The following is a 20,291-nucleotide window of genomic DNA, read 5'->3' as shown; positions in this document are numbered from 1 at the left end:
TGGGAATGACCACTGTGCAATTCAATGCAGGAGAACACAGGAGTGTTGAATGCTCATCCTTCCCCTCTACTCCATATAGAATAGAACAGTGCTGTGTGTACAGCGCTCATTGGTAATCCTTCATTGGAAATGTTGATCTTCCATCAGGTGTCTATGATCCTACGCTGCAGATGTACACTTAACATTAGTGCCTAGGCACCTTCACATACCAGAAAATACATGGTATGCATATTTCAGTGCTCCCCTGGAGCCCTCTTCCCCTGTTCTATTTTTTGCCATATTTCAATTTTCTTTTTACAAATTTATCAAGACTTCCTGGGACACAAAAGGTCCTTTTTGTCTCTTAGATAGTTCAGAGATGTACTACATCAATGTCAGTCTTTAGGGTTCTTTCAGACTCACAGTGAGCTGCAGGTTACTGCCATGGGCTCACGTGTAATCCCAACATCTCTCATTTGAGTTAATGGGAAAAGTTGTGAACCATTTGTTGCATGCAGCTTGTGACATGGCTCCAAAAAGTGACTTGTTGCCGTGCAGTTGTTGTATGAAGATTTGCAGTAAAACCATGTGCAAGTCTCATTCATTAAGGAGCAGTTTGCTGTGGAGCTGCCAACCACATTGCGTGAATGAACAAACAGTGCATTGCGGTGGTGATTCCTCATCAAGAGGCATGTCCATGATGCTCTGAACTCACAATACGTCCTAATTGGCTCCTAAATTGAAGCTGGGTGTCATTCAACGTCTTGAGGGTGCACCTTGTGGCAGAACTGGATTACTGCAGGAGACAGCTCTGGAGAGCAGGCAAGTATTGAGCTCCTGTTTTTATTTTAAACTCAATTTGGGGCTGCTTTTCAGTTTTTAATATAAAAAATAAATTAAATATTAATATCAATAGAAAAGAATATAAGATAATTAGTTTTATGAAGCAATCAATGGCATTTAATAATTCATTATAATGAAAGTGAACCTATTATCCCTCCAGGTGTATAAATCAGCAGAACGGGGATGCCTCTTCATTGAACATCTTCAAATTTAACTGAAAGGGGACATTCTTTTTTTAGTAGAGCATTCTGATAGCAGTAGGGCTTCAGCTCTCACCACAGCCGGTGTGGGCAACGCATAAAATGTTTGAGCTTCCCCTTGTTAAAATTCTCTTTTCGCTCCAAGCCGGAGCAGAATCTCACTAATGGAAAACCCAAAAACGTGCCACTTGTCTCAGCGTGACAGCCACACTCCCAAATCTTATCCGCCACTTATTGTGCTCCATAGTGATTTGTTTGGCAAAGCAATTACGCCGTGATAATTACTATCCGAGGGGAAATAAAACAGGATGGGACGTTAGGTGGAGAGTGAACAGTCGCAGCAAGAAAATGAATTATTGAAGAAAATGTCAAATTCCAGCGGCAGAACAAAATCAAATAAGGTTTAAAAAAAAAGAAATGAATTCTGTGCAAATATAAAGCTGTATTCATTTTAAATATTATATAAATATAAATATGTTAATGCAAGTAGGCAAGGCTCTAAGGGTCTGAAAGAGAAGCAGCAAAAGTAGCCAGTAGCCAATCAGGTTTGCTGTAGTGCTCACGGGGGTGTAAAATTGAGAGATGAGTAATTATTATGCTGCTTCACTCTAGGCAAATCTAGATGGGGAAATTTGAATCCTTTAGTGGGTTAAATAGCTCTCATATACGCATTTCATCCCTGTATTTAGGGCTGTATTTATAACTTATTCACCCGTCAATTTGGCCAGGATTCAGCCATTTATTCGATAGAAGATACAGCATTTACTATTGTGACTGTTGTGCACTTTTAAATCTGGCCACTAGGTGACAGAGTGAGCCTCTATTTAATATGCAATCAAGTGATCAATACACAAGGATTCCAATGGCTGTGATTGATCCAACAGCCAAATTGATGGGTGAATAATTTATAAATATAGATGTTTGCCTGGAGCTCAGCTTCAAGGTAAGGATGTTTCTGTCATTTTGCCTGATTTATTAAAGCTCTCCAAGACTGGTGAAAATAGACTATCGTGGGAGAACCTGGGTGATCCAGCAAACCTTGAAAGTATTCTGATGACTAATAGCCAATGATTTTTAAGAAATCCATTCTAGGTTTGCTGGATCACCCAGGTTCTCCCGTGATAGACTATCTTCTCCAGTGTTGGGGAGCTTTAAATCAGGTCCATTGGCTTAGAGAGTGTAAGGCTGGCGGTGAGGTTTTGGGCAGTCATCAATTCCCCGAGCTAGTGAACTGTTGCCTCAAAGGAGATTCTATAGGTAGCATCTACCCAGAGCAACCCAATGGGGCAGCAGTGATTGGTTTAGTACCAGCAGCATCTTTGTTCAGACATCATCCAGGATCATCATGAGTTTCCAGCACTGGTTTAAAGATAACACAATTATATATTATATTTATTTTATGTTGCATTTCTTTTACTGTTGTACTAAAAATATTTATCCCCATAAAAACTTTCTATCCTATACCTGCGGCTACAAATCATGCTTCATTGGGAATGTCTTTATTTGTTGCCACCCCATTGTAATGTAGAGAGCTGATACTACACATGTAGCCAACCACATTGATATGATAATATGTTTTCTTATGGGTGAAAAGCTAAAGTTGCAGCCACTCTGCTGCCCTCTAGTGTTCACCCAGAAATAATAAAAAACACCAGCAGCCTTTCTCAACCTTGGGAGAACCCATGAAATATCAGGTCTTCTGAGAACCCCTTCTATAATTTTTATATCCACAGCTCACAATACATTAGTATGGAGGACAGTAGGAAGAATTCCTCTTACATTACTGGCCATTAGCAAGAATGTCACCCTTACAGATAGAAAAAAGGTCATTGGTGTCACTTAAACTGACGTGAAAGGTTCAATGCTAGAGGAACCCTGGAATCTGCTGGAAGCTGCTGAATTATGTGGTCAGCAATGTTTTTACAATTGTTTCTAAATGTTTCATTTTGATTACAGAAGAACATCAATCTTTTATAAGAAAACCTGCACGCTTCCAATCATTTTAGACCAAACTTTTTTTTTTACATTTTTGAGGTTTCTAAGTCCTATTGACGATCTCTAGTGTTAAAATGTTGAAAAAGCCGTCCCATTTGCTCCGGGAAGGCAGGTAATAGTTTCATTAGCGTTGGAGAAAGGAAGGAAAATGATCGCATTGTGCCGCTCGCTCTTGATGAACAAGAACACCCCTCCTTAATAAGATACTTTGTTGCTGCCTTTGATTTTGGCTGCAAAACATGCGACGCATAATAATCCAATTCACTCTCCTTGAACACTGGAATTAATTCATAAAGCCTTTGATTCTGCCACACAAATAAATTCTTGGATTCCATGTCGTCCCTTTGTCCTGCTGTGGAGGCTTCTGGGTAATATTAAGTCTTTTTCTTTTTTTAATATTATTAATCCTGTGTAATTTTCTGTACCCTTCCTTAGAATCCCATTCATACCCCCGCTGTTTATGTGTAGCTTGCAATTAATATTGGAAGAAGATGCACTGTCAGCTCGCTCACTGTCTCCTACGCTCAATCTTGCTTTTTGCATGGGAGACTTAACAAGATAAACAAAGCTCAGGGGACAAATTAATATCCTGGAATGTAATTAGACAGGCTGCAATTTGCGGATTTTTACATGGAAGGTTTCCAAGGAATGGAATTTGTGAATGGATGAAAGGGTCGTGTTTAAAAAAAATGTTTTTGATTGACCTAAAGCAGGGCTAAACTCCCCTCGCCATCATCTTCCCCTGGGCTTCCCCTGGGCTTTGCAGACGCTTATTATCCAACACATTTTATTAACCAAAATAACCAATCTGAAATAACCATATAACAGAGGTGGGCAAACTCCGGCCTTTAATCCCAGGCCGGCAATCCGCGTCGGAGCCGGAACAAACTACCAGAGCCGGAGCCGCCGGAGCTCCAGAGCCACATGTGGCTCTTGGGCCTCCATGTTGTGGTTCTGTTCTCTATTACCACGGCCCGCGTTAACACTTCCAATGCTGGGGTAAATAGGGAACATTCCCTCTCCTCCATATGCATTGCGGAGGAGAGGGATTTCCCTTTAGGGGGAGTTCCTGGTGGGGGTGGAGCCATTAAGGCAAGACTTAAGAGAGAGTCCGGCCTAGTATGCTCCTGACTACCCCTGAAACGGCCTAGTGGCAAATAATTATAACATTATATTAAAATATAACAATACCCTAACACTGTATCCTCAGGTTGCAGGTCCTTGAAGACCCTAAATCCTTCTGCCCAGAAGGGTCTGCCATGATATTATTGTTCCCGCGTACAGCGCCTTGTGAACCAATATAAATTCTTGCAGCCCACCAACACCCATATACCCACTTTTTGGGTACACCACCTCCTAACTACCATACCATAGATGGGTTTACCCAACCATAAACCAAAAACACTTCCTTAAGGACCTCAAACCGCCAACCTTAATAACAAACCCCAAACCCCCATTCTTCTACAACCTATTAGGAGGAAGGACAGATCCCTTTCCTCCTTGCTGTCCTGGAAAGAGAGACCCCCTATTTCTTGTTTCCTTACTTTACCTCTCTCTACCCTCCAACCCCAAATTCTCTACCACCAATCGCTTTTTCCGTCTGCCCCTCAGAACACTTCCCCTGTTCCTTTAACATTTTCCATTCTGCTCCTCCTGTGCACAAAGTCATGCAGGCCCTCTACCTACGTTCCCCTATATTCCATTCGCATTACTTTTCCGGCAACTGCATATGCCATCATTGTACACTGAGCTGCACATGCGTACATTGAATAGAAGATTCAATCATCAGCAAACATCAGGTAAGTTTGTTTTATTGCAGGGACATAGCAATAAAAATTTAAAAATAAAATATAAATATGAATGTAAAGGCTAACTTATACCAAAATTTATAAAAAAAATAAATAAATAAAAATATATGTAAATGAAAGTATTTTGATGTTATTAGGTGATGTTAAATAACCATTATTTTTTTTTTAAAAAAAGTGTTTTACACCTGTGCTTAAAATAACAAAACATATGGGTTCTCCTATGGGTTCTCCTGATCCCCTTGTTGACAATTCTATCTTTTTAAAATGTAAAAAATTGCTGGCTGGTACTGAAAAATATTGGTATTCAGGTATTCCTGACTATACTTTAACATTGATTTATGGAAAAACAACATGCCTCTTTTATATGTTTGGGACATTTTCCCAAAGGTACCCCTGAAATCCCCACCAATTTGGTAACAATACTTTGTTTAGGAGTTTTCCAATTAACTCAAAAAGTTGGTGGTTATAGCCTTCCTTACATAAGTCCATATTTATTTTATTACAATATTTATCACTAGCTCTAACTTACACCACTCTCATGTACTATATAGTGTGGCATTCCAGACAATAGAATATTAAAAAGAATAAAGCATAAAACACAGTAAAATAAAGTTTTTTTTATTTATTAGATAATAAAAAAAATGATTAAAAAAATAATTATTTAAGTTAAGGGACGCTGCCTGCAGCGTTAGAAGATGCTTGCTCCTAGGAGGTCGGCAGTGGGAAGGGTCTTAGTGTCTCAGGACAAGTTTCAGAGAATTAGCTGAATCAATGGATGGGGAGCTTTGAGCTCTACAACCATCAGTCATTAACCCAGCCGCAGCCAAGGCAAAGGTTTTGCTGTCCAAGTCTAGAAGCGTGGCCAAATTCATGGAAGTCCCACAAATATCTGTCATTGGCCCAGCCTAAGCCGAGGCAAAGATCTTAGTGTGCATGTCGGGTTTCGGAGAATTAGCTGAATTAGAGGCTGGGGAGCTATGAGCTCTGCAACCATACATCATTAACCCAGCCTGGGACAAGGGTTTTGCTGTATAAGTCTAGAGGAGTGGCCGAATCCATAGATTGGAGACCGATGGGCCCTGCAAATGTCTGTCATTGGCCCAGCCTTAGCCCAGGCAAGGGTCTTAGGGTCCAAGTCAGATTTCAGAGAAATAGATGGGGCACTATGAGCTGTGCAACCATCCAACATGAACCTAGCTTTGGCTGAGGCAAGGGTCTAAATGTCTAAGTCAGCTTCCATTGAACTAGTAGAAGCATTGTAGGCCCTACTGTCTGTGAATGTTGGAGTGGCATTAGTCCTAGTACCACCAATGGAGTTATGGAGGCATGGGAAACAGGGCTACTATGTCCTGAAGGTCTTAATGATGACTGGTGATAGTCTTCTTCATCATCTTCTCTCCAGCAAAATGATAGACAATTTCTCATTGTGAAGATTGAGATCTTTGTGGGGGGTAGAGATCTTTCTATCAGTTGGAGTGCAGTGTAATGGTTTCCCAATAGATGGTGCTGTCTGATGGTGCCCTCTTTGCCCTCATCCATCATGGCAACTCTGTGATGTTGTTGGTAGGCACGGGGAGGCCGCAGGTTAGTTTATACCCAACTGGGTAAGCCAATACAAGTGCTGATGGATGAAAAGGAGATTGGAGGATTGGGTTGCTCTATGAGCAGCTTTAATTCCTTCTGAAACCTAAATAGAAGCAGCAAGTTCATTTCAATTTGTAGGTTTCTATAAGTGGAAATGTATGTGGGGTTCCCTGCAATTCAACCTGACAGCTTGTTTAGTCATGTGACATTCTTGGCCTTCTGGTTTCTATAGCAATAGCATCCAATGTAGAGTATAGGTGCCCCTTGTCACTTCTGTACCTCTATTATATGTTTTCAAGTGTATCTCTAGACAAAGAGATTTAAGAAACTTTTGTAGTGGTGAATTACAGGAAAGGAAAGTGAGAGGAATTTTAAAATAGTAGAGGTGAGAGAAATCTTCCAATGGGGACATATTTTAAAGTGACAGCGGCCTAAAAGGGAGAATTCCTTCATTTTGGTTGATTTTTTCTTAACTTGTTCACCAGTCAGAAGCAATAATGACAACATTCAGGGGCCCCTGGACAGTCTTTAGCTAGCATGGGCCCCTGCTGTAACATGCACAGTTTTTTCCTGCAAGTTGACTAGTGGCGTGGACTGTACATTGAGGGCAGATGCTGCCAGCTGTTAAAGTGAAACTATCAGAAAAAAAACACTGGTGGAAAGCCGCTGATCCCTCTCAGTCTAGTTAGTCTGTCTGGTTCCATCTTCTTTCTTCCTTCTGGGGTCAACTAGGCACTGGGCATTGTGGGAAAGCTCCTACTGCACATGTCTGAGTGTGAGCATACGCCGAAGGAGCATCCTGAAACCTCCTGGGATACGTGATTTATATATAGAGGGGGTTCCCAGTAAAATTAAAAACATATACTAATAAAAATGTTTTTTCTTTATAAAAAAGGGTTTGCCACCCGTTTATATATGTGCTGATAGATCCACTTTATTTAGGGTGGCTTGCAGGCAAAGACAATACAAGCTGGTGCAAGGGCCACTGCAACCTGCAGACTGTACACTCTTGGAGCCCTGCAAGTAGCTATTGGCTTCAGGCAGTAAGGGTAGAAGGGTAGAAACAGAAAAAAAGAAAAGGAGGAAGAGAGAAAAAGAGGGAGAGAAGAGAAAGGGAGAGATAGAGATTGGAATGGAAGTTTTATGGGGGGGGGCGAGAAAAAAATGGGGAAGGAGATGGGGGGTAAAAAGAGAAAGAAAGGCAGGAATGGCAAAAAGAGAAGACAGCAGGGGAGATAAAGATAGATATTCGGGTGGTGTAGAGAGGGGAGGTTGTCTGGGGGGGGGGGTCACTCGTCAATTTCGCACAGGGGCCGCTGTTGTGTCTGCCACTGGCCACATTGATTCCAATACATCTTAGTTATACCCTGAAATAGTTCTTCTTAGCTTTTTCAAGATCTATAGCCCCTGACTCCTCTGACCTACAGGACACCGGCAAAAATGGAAGATGGAATAGTAGGGAGTTCATTGTGCTTGTTACCCTTACTGCACAAGATGGTCTATTAGCAGAAAATGGAGAAGCCGCTTCAACACTCTCTCAGGGGTCACGCTATACACATGGGAAGCACTTAATAATTCCTTAGAGTAATAGATAAAGTAAAGTGTATAGAAAGCAAGAATGGGTAGAGCAGAAAATGGATGAGATGCTTTAACTCCATCTCAGGGGTCACTCTATACACACAAGGCAAGTAATTGAGAAAATAGAATGTAGCCAAAGCCAAGAACAAGAATGGAATATTATGCAGCAGGGGCAATTTGTAAAAGATTTTTCTTTTTCTTTTTCTCATGCTGATTAAGGGTGACAACGCTGTACTGTGGAACAAGAGCGTTGGCACCTAAGGCTGTGCTCCTAATTTGGCCAGGATGATGTCCCACACAGGCATGTAGGGGTTCATGGGGTTTAAATATAACAAACACTTAGCAACCAGCAATACCTTTCAATCATTCTAATATTTGGCACTGGAAGGTAAAACTCTGATTGGCTGTGAGCTCGCCTTATTTTTAACATGCTTTTTATTCTACCCCCATTGAACTGCTGCTCAATTCATCATTTAATTCTACCCCTCTCTCTGTTACATTGCAGTTGCGAAATCCCTTGCAATCTCCCCATTAATAATGTACCAAATGTAGTCATAGAAGTTGCACTGCTCAGATCAATGCAAGAAAATGCAATGGTTTATCCGCCTATGGCGGTACTGTCACCCGGTATTGATTTTCTGTAAGTCTCGCTAATTTGAAAACTCATTAAATTTTCCAGCTATAGACTGCACCGAAAGCCTTGCTGATGCTAATCAACAGTTTCCTATTTCCTGGCAGCTCTTTTCAATATCGTTCAGTTACACTGTGGATGGTGGAGGTTTTCGGATTTGTGGAGGCGAATCGATGGCTTGGCTCTGCTCCAAAATTGGGGGAGCATGTTAAAGGTTCTAGCTAAAATATTTTACTAGTTTTAAATATAATGGGGAATAGATACAAGTTCTAATGGAATTTCACCAAGGTGTTTCTCACCTTTCCTGGTGATTTTTGTCCAATGATAAGAAACGAGGATGATCCAACATCCTACAGGGACTGGGGAACCAACTGTACTGGTGACAACTGTCAATGGAAGGAATGGCCCTTTACATTGGTAGTCAGTAGGAAAAGCTGCTTTGGTATAGATGGAAAAAAAGACTTCCCTTTACATTGGTGCTGAGGGTTAGAAAAATATACTCCTATGTAGGTAGGATTCCCCTTACATTGGTGTTGCAATAATGCACTTTACATTGGCGCCAATTGGAGTGAAAATGACCTATATATTGGTATCACTGGGAAAAAAAATAAACCATTGATTGGTGTCAGTGGGAGTAAAATTACTCCTATATTGGTATCATTGGGAATAAAAATGACAGTCAGTGGGAGTAGGATGCCCCAGCATTGATGTCAGTGTAAATTCTCGTTCACAACCTGCATGCCTTTGGAATAAAATGTTTATATTAAGTTGAATGAACTTTCCATTAACCCATTTTGGCTAACATTTCTTTCAAACCAGTTTAAGCCCTGATGAAGGGGAACTTTACAGTCATTGTAACATGTTGGCTTATTGCCTTTGGACTTTTATGATAAATTAAATATTTTTGGACCCCAAAATCTTTGGTGTTTCACGCTTTTTCTCCCAGTACCTGCCTTGCATTGGGGTCGGTGGTTACATACCCTTGCCCTTTGTTCTGGGAAGAAACTTTAGTGCTGGAACTTTACAGACAAGATATAGTTGACATGCCAGATACCAGAGAACCAGTGCAGTTGGGGGTTTGGCATGGTGGCAGATTTTGGGTTTGGATTGAAGCCAATAAACTGTTTTTTCGCTATGCTCGTTCAGAAAATATTAAAGCCACCAAGCTAAGGACCTAATATTCCCAGAAACAGAGCTCAGCAATCACTTTACACTTCTCATTATGGGTTTCCTTTAAGCAGATCACCCTCTTGTCTCTGTCTGAAGCTTAATAAAAATATAAATGATAGTTCCCCATTCATTTTCCATGATGCAAAAATACATTTCCTGACCTTCTGGCGCCAACACTTAAACAACATCTCTTCTGTAAGCAATACAAAGAGGCCCTTTTTATGGCTAAATCATTGTCAGCACAGACACATGAATTCCTTGCCTTGTTGATGGACCATTTCTTATTTACTAAATGGGCAGAAGGATGGGAATACAACCAATGAGCAGGTATGGACAAGCATATCTAATCCTAGTCATTCGCAATGAGTTACAGTCCATCTATCACTGGCCTGTATTGTAATCATTAAGATGGATTTTCTGACCCCGATCCTGGATAATGCTCCGTCTGCTTTGTCTTCTTCTTTACACTAATTACATTATTAAACAAGGAGTTGACAGCGATGAATCACAGAGCATTGCTGCTTGTACCTAATAAACTGTAGCAATCAGTTTTAGTAAGTGGCCAGATATGATTTTTAAAATAATCAAATAAAAAAAAAATCTGGGAATGAGGTTGTGGTGCTTTTACTTCCAGGAACCGCTTCCGCTGGGGGGGTGCTACACATAGTGTCTCTCTGCAGCAGCCCCATTTAGAATGAATAGGGGCTGCAGTAAGTGGTATTAGTACTCACGGTTCTCTAGTATGGTATAGTTGCTCACTGCGTCACATGTGCAGATGCTGATTTTTTTTCAACCAAAGCTGCTGTGTAAGTGCTCAAATGTCACTCTTAATCATGTGAAATATTGGCAGCAATGCTATGTTGGAACTTAAATTAAACTTAAAAGTCAACCTTTTACCTCCACCTGTCCCCTCTCACCTGTGTTTTGAAGAGTCGCTGTAACATTATGCATATTATTCTCAATGCCTAATTCTAACAGCTCCCATGTTATCCATAAAAACATTAAACAAATCTAATTCCTGGTATAATAGAACTTATAATATGAAATGATTAATAATTAAGCAGATGGCACCTTTTATGTGTTTGTACTCACAACTATACTAACAGCCGCTTATTACAGTGTCAGTAGCACAGTGATTTGACCAGTTACACTTCCAGAAAAAAGCAAGACATATCTAATAGTGATAAGATTTAAGTAGAGGGTATTGAAAACAGAGCTTTGAATTATTTGGCATTATAAAATAAATCACAATATTAAAGTCTGCAGTCTTCTATGTGTATTTTCATTTTTAGTAATCATACTGCAAGCCAGGAGAGCCTCCTAGTGGTCCAGAACATTCATGATTGCTTCTCTTGGACTTTTCCCACATTTTAAATCAGAAGTGCTCAATACCAATCTTCAAGACCCACAGATGTTATATAACATAAATGACTTTGTAGCACTTAAATGCAGCAGCTGCAAAATGGCTTTTGCTAACATTTTTCTTGGTAAGAAGAATAAATTGGAGTCAGATGAATGGGGATTTTAGTGAACAGTAGCTAATCCTTTATTTTTGTGACCAGCAACTAATCCTTTACATCACAGATGATGACTATGGCACACCAACAATGGTGTGGGCAGCTCCAGAAGAAACTAAGTAGCTCAATGCTTGGACAAAATACTTAAGGCAAAAAGCCCAAAGTACCCGTCTCAGCTTTTCTTTCAGTTCCCAGTATATACATTTCCTAAAAAGAATTCCTTCACTGCCAGTAATCTTGATAGCTTGTGCATACAGTCATGTGAAAAGAAAGTACTAAAGTACACAGGACATAATAAAAAAAAATATCTGGTCCTAAAAAAAGTAAATTCTGAAGTAATATGTTCCTGGAAGTTTTGCATGTTACTTGTGTGCACTTATCATATTATACTTGATGCTGGGCATACTTTGAACACCTCCTTTAGCCAATGGATTATAGAGAACGGGTAACAGGGGAATAGATGAAGGGGGACCCGAGAAATCCTTAAAGCATATCACAATTTTTTTACATTATATAAAATAGTGGATAACTCTACTCTCTCTCTCTCTCTCGCTTTCTCTCTAGTGCCCGGTGTTGTCAGGATAAAAAGGTGGCAGATTTAAACCTCATCTTCCCTCTTGATTTCCCGAAATGTAAAAAAAGAAAATGCACTGCAGGGTGTGACATCGGATGTCACCAGAAGAAGAAGATGGTGGCCCCCAGTGTCTAACTTGCTCTGGGAAGAAGAAGGAAGACAGGATGGCACAAGACAGATTGGACCAGGATCGCAGAGAGATCCGCAACTTTTCACCTGTAAAAGTAAGTGTTATTTGGTTATGTTTTTTTAACAACAGTTCCACTTTAGGTGGCAATCATGGGGGGATTTGAGCTTTAAACCTGGTTATCCAGACACCACTAGGCACTAGAGGGAGAAAGTAGAAAGAAAACAGGTTAGCCACCCTTTTATATAGAGAGAGTAGAAAGAAAACAGGTGGGGGCCCTGACACTTATCAGGGGTTATTTCTGACCCTAATACTTAGAAGGGGTTGTGATTACAGTCATAGAATGTCATTGCTAAAATTTCCAAAATTCCAAAATTATTATTGCTGGCCCCTACACTTTCTAGAGGTCATTGCTGGTGTTACTAACCCGCCCGCAGATCATCTGCTCAGCATGCTGCAGCATCACCTGCATTCCTGTAGCAGTGATTTTTACACCATTATCGGCATCCCCTGCACAGAAGCTGTGCACAGCTGAAGGGGATTCTAGAGTAGATGCTGCAGCCAATCGACTGATTGTTCAGTCCTCCCCTGCCACTGCCTCGTGGGCCTTTTTAAACCTCTACAGTTTCAGATTGCTGGATTCTCAGTGCACTTCCTGCCTTTGACTTTGCTTTTTCCGTTGCCTGTCCTGGGCCTGTTACCTGAACTAGCCTGGCCTGCTGCCTGCCCTGACCTTGGCCAGTCAAGTTTCCCTGACTTGCAATGTTCCGGCCTCGTCACCATTCCCAACCGTACGTCTTCTGATCCATGTCATCCCCTGGTGGGAAGAGCCTGGGGGCCACGATCTGGTGATCCCCTTGCAGCAAAGTAGTCCGGTGGCCACTAGGGTCACCGGCCTATCACTCCTTGCGGGGGGGCGCTGGTGAAGACCGGGGATCACTTAGATTCTGCAACCAGTAACAGCTGGCATAACACTTGCAGGGCTTATAGTTGCCCTTACCTTTGCTGATGTTATTGTTGGGGTTTATCACTGCTGGTCTTGACACTTGCTAGGGTTGTTGCTGGAGTTCATCATTGCTGGCATGACACTTGCTGAATTTTGCATTCTATGGGGTATTGCTACCACTAACAGAAATACTGAGAGCTATTCCTGCAACTAAAAATACTACAACAACAAACAAACAAGAAAAAAAGAAGAAATTGCGAGCCATACACCACAAAACAATGCCCAGTTTTGGTGAAACCAAGAAGTATTTACATTTTGGAATCCTTCCTGTTTACCCCTAGTAATATCTACATGACCATACATACAAGATACTTATATCTGCTAAAAAAATATTCAATGTATCACTTGGCTGAATGTGTAAGTAAACCATAGGATGTATTTCACTTGGAGTGCTGATAATAATTGACGATAACATGTATAATTTTATTAATTAACTGGTTAGGATTCATGAGAGGTGCACATTCGCAGCTTAGAGTATACTTAATGCAGAATGTCTTTCAAGTGGAGTGTAGATGTTTGGTATTACTGACGTTTCTTCAGAGATAATCCCAATGTCAGCTTGTACTGCGTCTCCCGATCTGTGTGTTTTCTGCTGCCACTTTATTGAAGTACCTCCTGCACCTGTGCTCCAATACGTGGTAAAACGTTGTTGAGTGCATAGATCCATTCCAATCATTGGGAACCTATTCCCAGGGGAGATGCTGGAAAACGACTACTGTACCCTATACTGATCTCCAGGGAGAACTTTGTCCATTGCTGTAAAAAGTCCTTCTTACCTAAATGATGAACCAAATACCTATTTGTTAATTATTTTGGTTTTTCGAATTGAACTAGTTTTGTGCTTATTTAGGGGACAAATTCACTTAATAGTCCAACTGATCATACGCCATATAGCTAAACGTTTGTGAAAACATGACCACTACACCTAAATGAGCTTTTTGGATATTCCAATCTTAAACCATGGCTATTAATATGGAATTGCCCCACCTTCATAGCTATAGCAGCTTCCACTCCTCTGGGAGGGCTTTCACAAGATTTTCAAGGGTGGCTGTTGGAATTTGAAGTCATTCAGCCAAAAGGGTATTTGTAAATTTAGATACTAACATTGGAATAAAAGACCTGGCTCACAATTCCACATTATCCAAAATTTATTCTGTAGGGTCAAGGTCAGGAATCTGTGTAGGCCACTCAATTTCCTCCACACTAAACTCATCAAATCTTCAATGTCTATATGAATCTGGCTTTGTGCATAGGAGAACAGCCATGTTGAAAAGAAAAGAGCTTTTAACAACTGGAAGAGGTCAATTTTCTAAAATGGTTTTGCATTGCATTGGAAACGCTTAAACTCAATAAGGGGTATCAACATACCACAGATTTGACTGTCAAGGTGTGGGGGCTATGAGACAATGGGTACCTGTGTTCCAGATCAAATGAGTTTGACTTTTGCACTGCTAGAACTATTAGATATTGAGGAGGGGGCCCAGGAAATATGCATGGTATGGAACACAGAAATTTCTGATGGCGGCCCTGGCTGGGACTTTTGGACATGAGGGCAGGGGGCCCCGGAAGTTTACATGGTATAGGGCCAAGACATTTCTGTTGGGCCCCCTACCTGGCACATGAGGGCAGAGGCCCAGGAAGCTTATATGGTATAACGCCCAGACATTTTTGATGGCACTGGGACTTTTAGACATGAGGCCGGGAAGCCCAGGAAGTTCACCTAGTATAGGGCCCAGAAATTTCTGATGGCTGCCCTGGCTGGGACTTTTAGACATGAGGGCAGGGGGCCCAGGAAGTCCACCTAAGATAGGGCCCCAAATCTTCTGAGGGCTGCCCTTATCTCATTATACACACTTTTATCCTTTTGTAACCCAAACATTTTTGTGTTGGAAAATGTAAGCTAAGCACAACAGTTTCAGAAATACATAGGACTTTATTTATAAAACAGGGAATCTGAAAATCCCTAGTGGGAATCAATTACTTCCATTGAAACATATGGACCTGGAAGATTCCGACCAGGATATATATTTGAGCGAATATCTGGTTACCTGTTTTACAGTACATATTTCTCTACCTTTGGATACACAAGGCTCACGGTGAGTGACAGTGACACAATTAATGTCATTCTGCAGAATGATTGCTCATCTACCAAGGCAGTTACTGACCCCATCTGTTGTGCGCCCCCCTTTAAGCCAGAGGCATCAACAAGGCACGGCGGGACCCAGAGTTTGCTCCCTTTAGCTCCCTAGTGATCTTATAATACAGGAACCAGTATTATAGAAAATTAGATTATTACTCGCACGGCTCTTATCATTTGCAATGCATTCTCCTTTGTTTGCATGTATGGTATACAGCAGATTTTCAACACTTGCTGCTGTCATTTTCACAGTTTTCAGAGTATTTGAGAAAGAGGAATGAAGAGCTGAACGAAACTGCTCATTAAAACATGTTCCCTGCACATAGCTCATAGCTAAACCTGAAAATTGGTAGCAGCTGCACCTGAACAGACTCATCTAAATGAGATGGGATGGAGAGATTTTTCACACTGCTAGATTTAAAGCTGAACTCTGAGTGAGCAGGAAAAAACAATTACCATGTATACAAGTTATGTATTAAAAGATTGGAAATGATTTATTTATTATAGATTGCTGACTTTTAGTATTTGCATGTTATTAGGAATGGGTTGAGGAGAAGCTGCTGTGACAAATATAAATGTTTTAAACAAGGAAAAGCCTGTGTTTTATTGAATGCGGTAGGATACTCAATTCCAAAAAAAGTTCTAGGGGGGGAAAATAACTTCAACAAAGTGATGATTGGGGGTAAAGTTTATAGCATACAGCATTCTGTAGAACTGCATTTCTCAACCTTTTAACATAGGGGACTTCCCCATATTAACCTTTGGGTCTTAGGGAAGTTCCTATAATTACTATATCCCCAACTTACTGTACATTCACCTGGTGGTCAATAGGAAGAATGTCTCTTACATTGTTGGCCAGTGGGAAGAATGTCACCCTTACAGAAAATATTGGTGCAGAGAGTTATGCAGTGTGGAGTATATGATGTATAGCATTATAAAGAGATTGAAGAGGTATAGAGAATATTATGTTTAGCACTATGTAGAGTGTAAAAGAGTATAGTGTATATGATGTATAGCAGTATGTAGGGAATGGAGTGGTAAAGAGTATATGGCATATAGCACAACATAGAAAGTAAAGCAATATGAAGTATATAATGTAAAGCTCTATTCGGGAAATGGATAGGTATGGCGTATATAATGTATAGCACTATGTAGGGAGTGGTATAGAGTATAAAATGTACATCATTATGTATAGAGTAACTAGGAATGAAGAATATAATGTATAGCACTACGTAGGGAGTGGTATGGAGTATATATTGTACAGCATTATGTATAGAGAAAATAGGTATGAAGTATATAATGTATAGCATTGTAGGGAGTGGTATGGAGTATATAATGTACAGCATTTTGTATAGAGTAAAGAGGTATGGAGTATAATATGAATAGCGCTATGTCGATAGTGGAGTGGTCTAGAGTTTATTATGTATAGAACTATGCAAAGAGTGAGGTGGTATGGAAAAATAATGAACAGCACTAGATATAGAGTGGATTGGTATGAAGTATATGATGTATAGCATTTTAAAGAGATTAGAGTGCTATAGAGAATATGATGTACAGTATTATTTAGTGAGTAAAGTGGTATAGTGTATATGATGTATAGAAGTATGTAGAGAATGGAGTGGTAAAGAGTATATGGCATATAGCACAACATAGAGGATAGAAGAATATGGAGTAAATAATGTAAAGCACTATTTGGGAAATGGAAAGGTATGGAGTGTATAATGTATAGCACTTTGTAGGGAATGGTACAAAGTATATGATGTACATCATTTTGTATAGACTAAAGTGGTATGGAGTATACGATGTACAGCGCTATGGAGAGAGTGAGGTGGTATGGAGAAAATAATGAACAGCACTATGTATAGAGCAATAAATATAGCACTATTTAGAAAGTGTAATGGTATGGAGTATATGATGTATAGCACTATTTAGAAAGTAGAATATTTTGCAGTATATGATGTACAGCACTATGAAGAGTGGTTCAGAGTGGATACAATGCAGTCTATTTTGAAGTGGAGAGGTATGGAGTATATGATATTCAGCACAATGTACAGAGTGGAATGATTTAGAGTATAGAATGCACCTCACAGTGTACAAAGTGGAGGATATAATGTTCCGCACAATGCAGAGGGTGGAGTGGTATGTATAATGTAGTGTACACAATGGAGTAATGTGTAGCATATAATGTACAGCACAGTACACTAGGGCAGTGTAGAGTATATGATGTACAGCGTAATATACATAGCAGGGCAATGCAGAGTATATATTGTATAGCACAGTGTAGTAGTTGCAGTGGTATAGACAGTCTATTATACTACATAACACACAAAATGGAGCAATAATAAGTAAAATATTCAAACTTTCCCATTTTTGGGGGTGTTATGGAAAGTTTTGGTAGAAACGTTTCAGAAACACACTGGATAAAAGCAGATAGATAATTTCTAAAAATTCAGCAAAAAAGGTTTCATGATGGATTTTTTGGTGGTATCCATTGAGTTTTTAATGTACTGAAATGCAAAGGATGAAAGACACCTAAAAGGTCTGCAAATCTCTGGATGGTTGGGCAGATAAAAGGGATATCTTTAAATTTCAAAGAAACAACATGAGAAGCGTAATGTCAGCGCATTCACACTAATTCCTATCTTCGCTCAGGGTAACATACGCAGCAACATAGCGGTAAATATGTAAATATATTTTTCTAAAATACCCATCCTCAGCACAAAACCTTGACAAAAATCTCCATCTATGAAACAGGATTTACAAGATTTGTGTCACCGCTTTTGCCAACAAGTCAAAATGCCCGAGGAGGGTATGAAACCGTTAAATATAATATGCTGCGTGCTGATTTATGGTATTAGGTGTGCAGAGTGTGAAACAAGACAAGTTAAGCTTCGGTACAAATTGCAAAGTCCTGGATTTACTGAGACTTGGATGGGTTTGATAAACGAGTCCCCAGGGATAGTGAGCATACCTTACTTACCTTTATGTAACACGCAACGTCAGTAGGAAAAACAGGAATAATGGAGAATAGAAGCAAGCAGAGACTGAAGCTAGCTGAGATGGCTAAACATGACTATATAAATGATCGTGAATGGTGAATATATATATTGTAAGGGGTGCCAGAACTATTGAAAGTGGCAGAGATTGCTGTACATGACTATATAAATGATCATGACTGGTATATTTATATTTTAAGGGGCCAAGATCTATTGGTAGTGGCAGATATTGCTGCACATGACTATATAAATGATCATGACTGGTATATAAATATTGTAAGGGGTGCAGGATCTATTGGTAGTGGCAGAGATTGATACACATGAATATATAAATGATCATGACTGGTATTTATATATATATTGTAAGGGGTGCAGGGTCTATTGGTAATGGCAGAGATTGCTGCACATGACTATGTAAATGATAATAGTTACATAATCAGTTAGGTTAAAAAAAGACATAAGTCCATCAAGTTCAACCACTAGAGAAATAAACCTATACCAAATAAAAACCCTATAGACAGAGTGGATCCTATACACAGTGAATGAACATCTAATGATAAATCATAGTGGTAAGGACTATAATGAAATAGGCAGTTACTCGTGTGGATGATCGATCCATTAGCCATGTAGACTGTCAAGCAAATCTATTATACTAATTTGAGAACTGGAGTTTTTCGAGGTGATAGTGTCTTCTGTACAATCCTGCACATGCCTTGGACGCTTCCTTGTACCACCTGATCAGATTCAACAGATGTGGATGAAAGATGACCACAAAACACATCTAAAGTGTTCGACTCAAATGTTCGCCAGATTTTTGCAGCCAGTACCAGGTGATGGGTGCAGTTGGCCACTAGCAGTTGTTAGACATTATACACAACTGTGGATTCAGAAGACATTGGTAGATAAGAGTCCACTGTATATGGGTACCATTGCCAAGTAATGCTGCCTGCACAGCTAAGCTGCTATTCTACAGGGCAATGGTGGGCACCACCTTGTGAATATATCACACTAAAGTCCAACACCACTCCACACCTGACATAGACATGTAAGGATACTGCAGTGAGGATGCATTAAGGAAGCATGGCTGGATAAGTGCACATGCTGAGAGGGACATTGGCACTACGTAGCCATTGGCACTAGACAAAAAATAATATCCCTTTGAAGTGATAGACAGCTTAACTTACCAATGGGGCACACACAAGGCAGTGTAGGTTTGCTTTATGACAAGTCTTAGGCCTCTTTGTCTCCACTGGCTTTTTAGAAAGCTTTAGAAGCATAGAAAGCCACATGCCAGCCATTGTTCAGCTTTGTTGTGCTTTAACTTTGTACAAGGTGAGCTGGGGTGTATATTTATTCTTTGGATCTAAGTCTGCTTTAAAAGATCATAAATTCTTTCAGAGAGGTGAAAACTGAAAGCTAAAAATAAAAAATACATTTAAAAATATATATATATATCTACCAGGAATGTTGTTTGACCTTACCCTATCATCCTTCAGCTTTTGTATATTCCTAAACCTCAGAGGAACATTATTTTTTACTAGCCACCCACTGTTAGCAGGTTTTACCTTGATCCCTACACAGAGTCGACAGTCATGCATTGTCCTCTGGATTTGTCGTGACAACAGAACTTCACCAAGGACTGAGCCGATGGTGTAAAAGCAAATTGTACATGAAGAGTTCATTTCTATGCAATTATCACAAAGTTCCTACTTGCCTGACTTTGGTCAGTAAAAGAACCTGATTTGCAAGAAAAAGTTCTTACGAGATTACCTGGACAATGAATGGTATAAAATGGATTAAAAAAAAAATTAAAAATAAAACTTAACATCTGCAGCTTCTTTTCTGTCATCTACATGCACAGCAGTGATGGCTTCATGATATTTCCCATGGTGGGTTCTCTGATAGTGACAATATTGGAGGTGAAATGGCCACTTATAGTTTGCATTAGCAGCTTATGTGACAGGGTGACAATGCAGGAGCACCACTGGGAGAGAAGGACAGAACAAGGACAGAGCATTGTCTTCCCCAAAAAGCTAGGAGATGGGACACTCATAACAGGGAATTGAGGAACGGTAGACTATGGCTCATGTTTGCACCCTGTCCTTGACTAGCAAAATCCCTGGTACTGGCCGCTGGACGCCCTAGC

At 40.1% G+C, this 20,291-nt stretch overlaps 1 long non-coding RNA gene across 1 annotated transcript in view; it reads left to right on the top strand.

The window, feature by feature from the left end:
- Positions 1-3,276: 3,276 nt before the first annotated feature.
- Positions 3,277-20,291, top strand: part of LOC140335093 (uncharacterized) — a 29,596-nt gene continuing 12,581 nt past the window's right edge. Inside the window, exons 1-2 of the long non-coding RNA XR_011921658.1 lie at positions 3,277-3,385; positions 11,870-12,103. This is a non-coding gene — a long non-coding RNA (uncharacterized lncRNA). The remainder of the gene's footprint in view (positions 3,386-11,869; positions 12,104-20,291) is intronic.

The sequence above is a fragment of the Pyxicephalus adspersus genome, chromosome 7 (genome assembly GCF_032062135.1).
Source record: "Pyxicephalus adspersus chromosome 7, UCB_Pads_2.0, whole genome shotgun sequence".
Classification (NCBI taxonomy): Eukaryota; Metazoa; Chordata; class Amphibia; order Anura; family Pyxicephalidae; genus Pyxicephalus; species Pyxicephalus adspersus.
The sequence above is the reverse complement of the archived record's forward strand: the minus strand, read 5'-3'. Positions and strand labels throughout refer to the sequence as shown.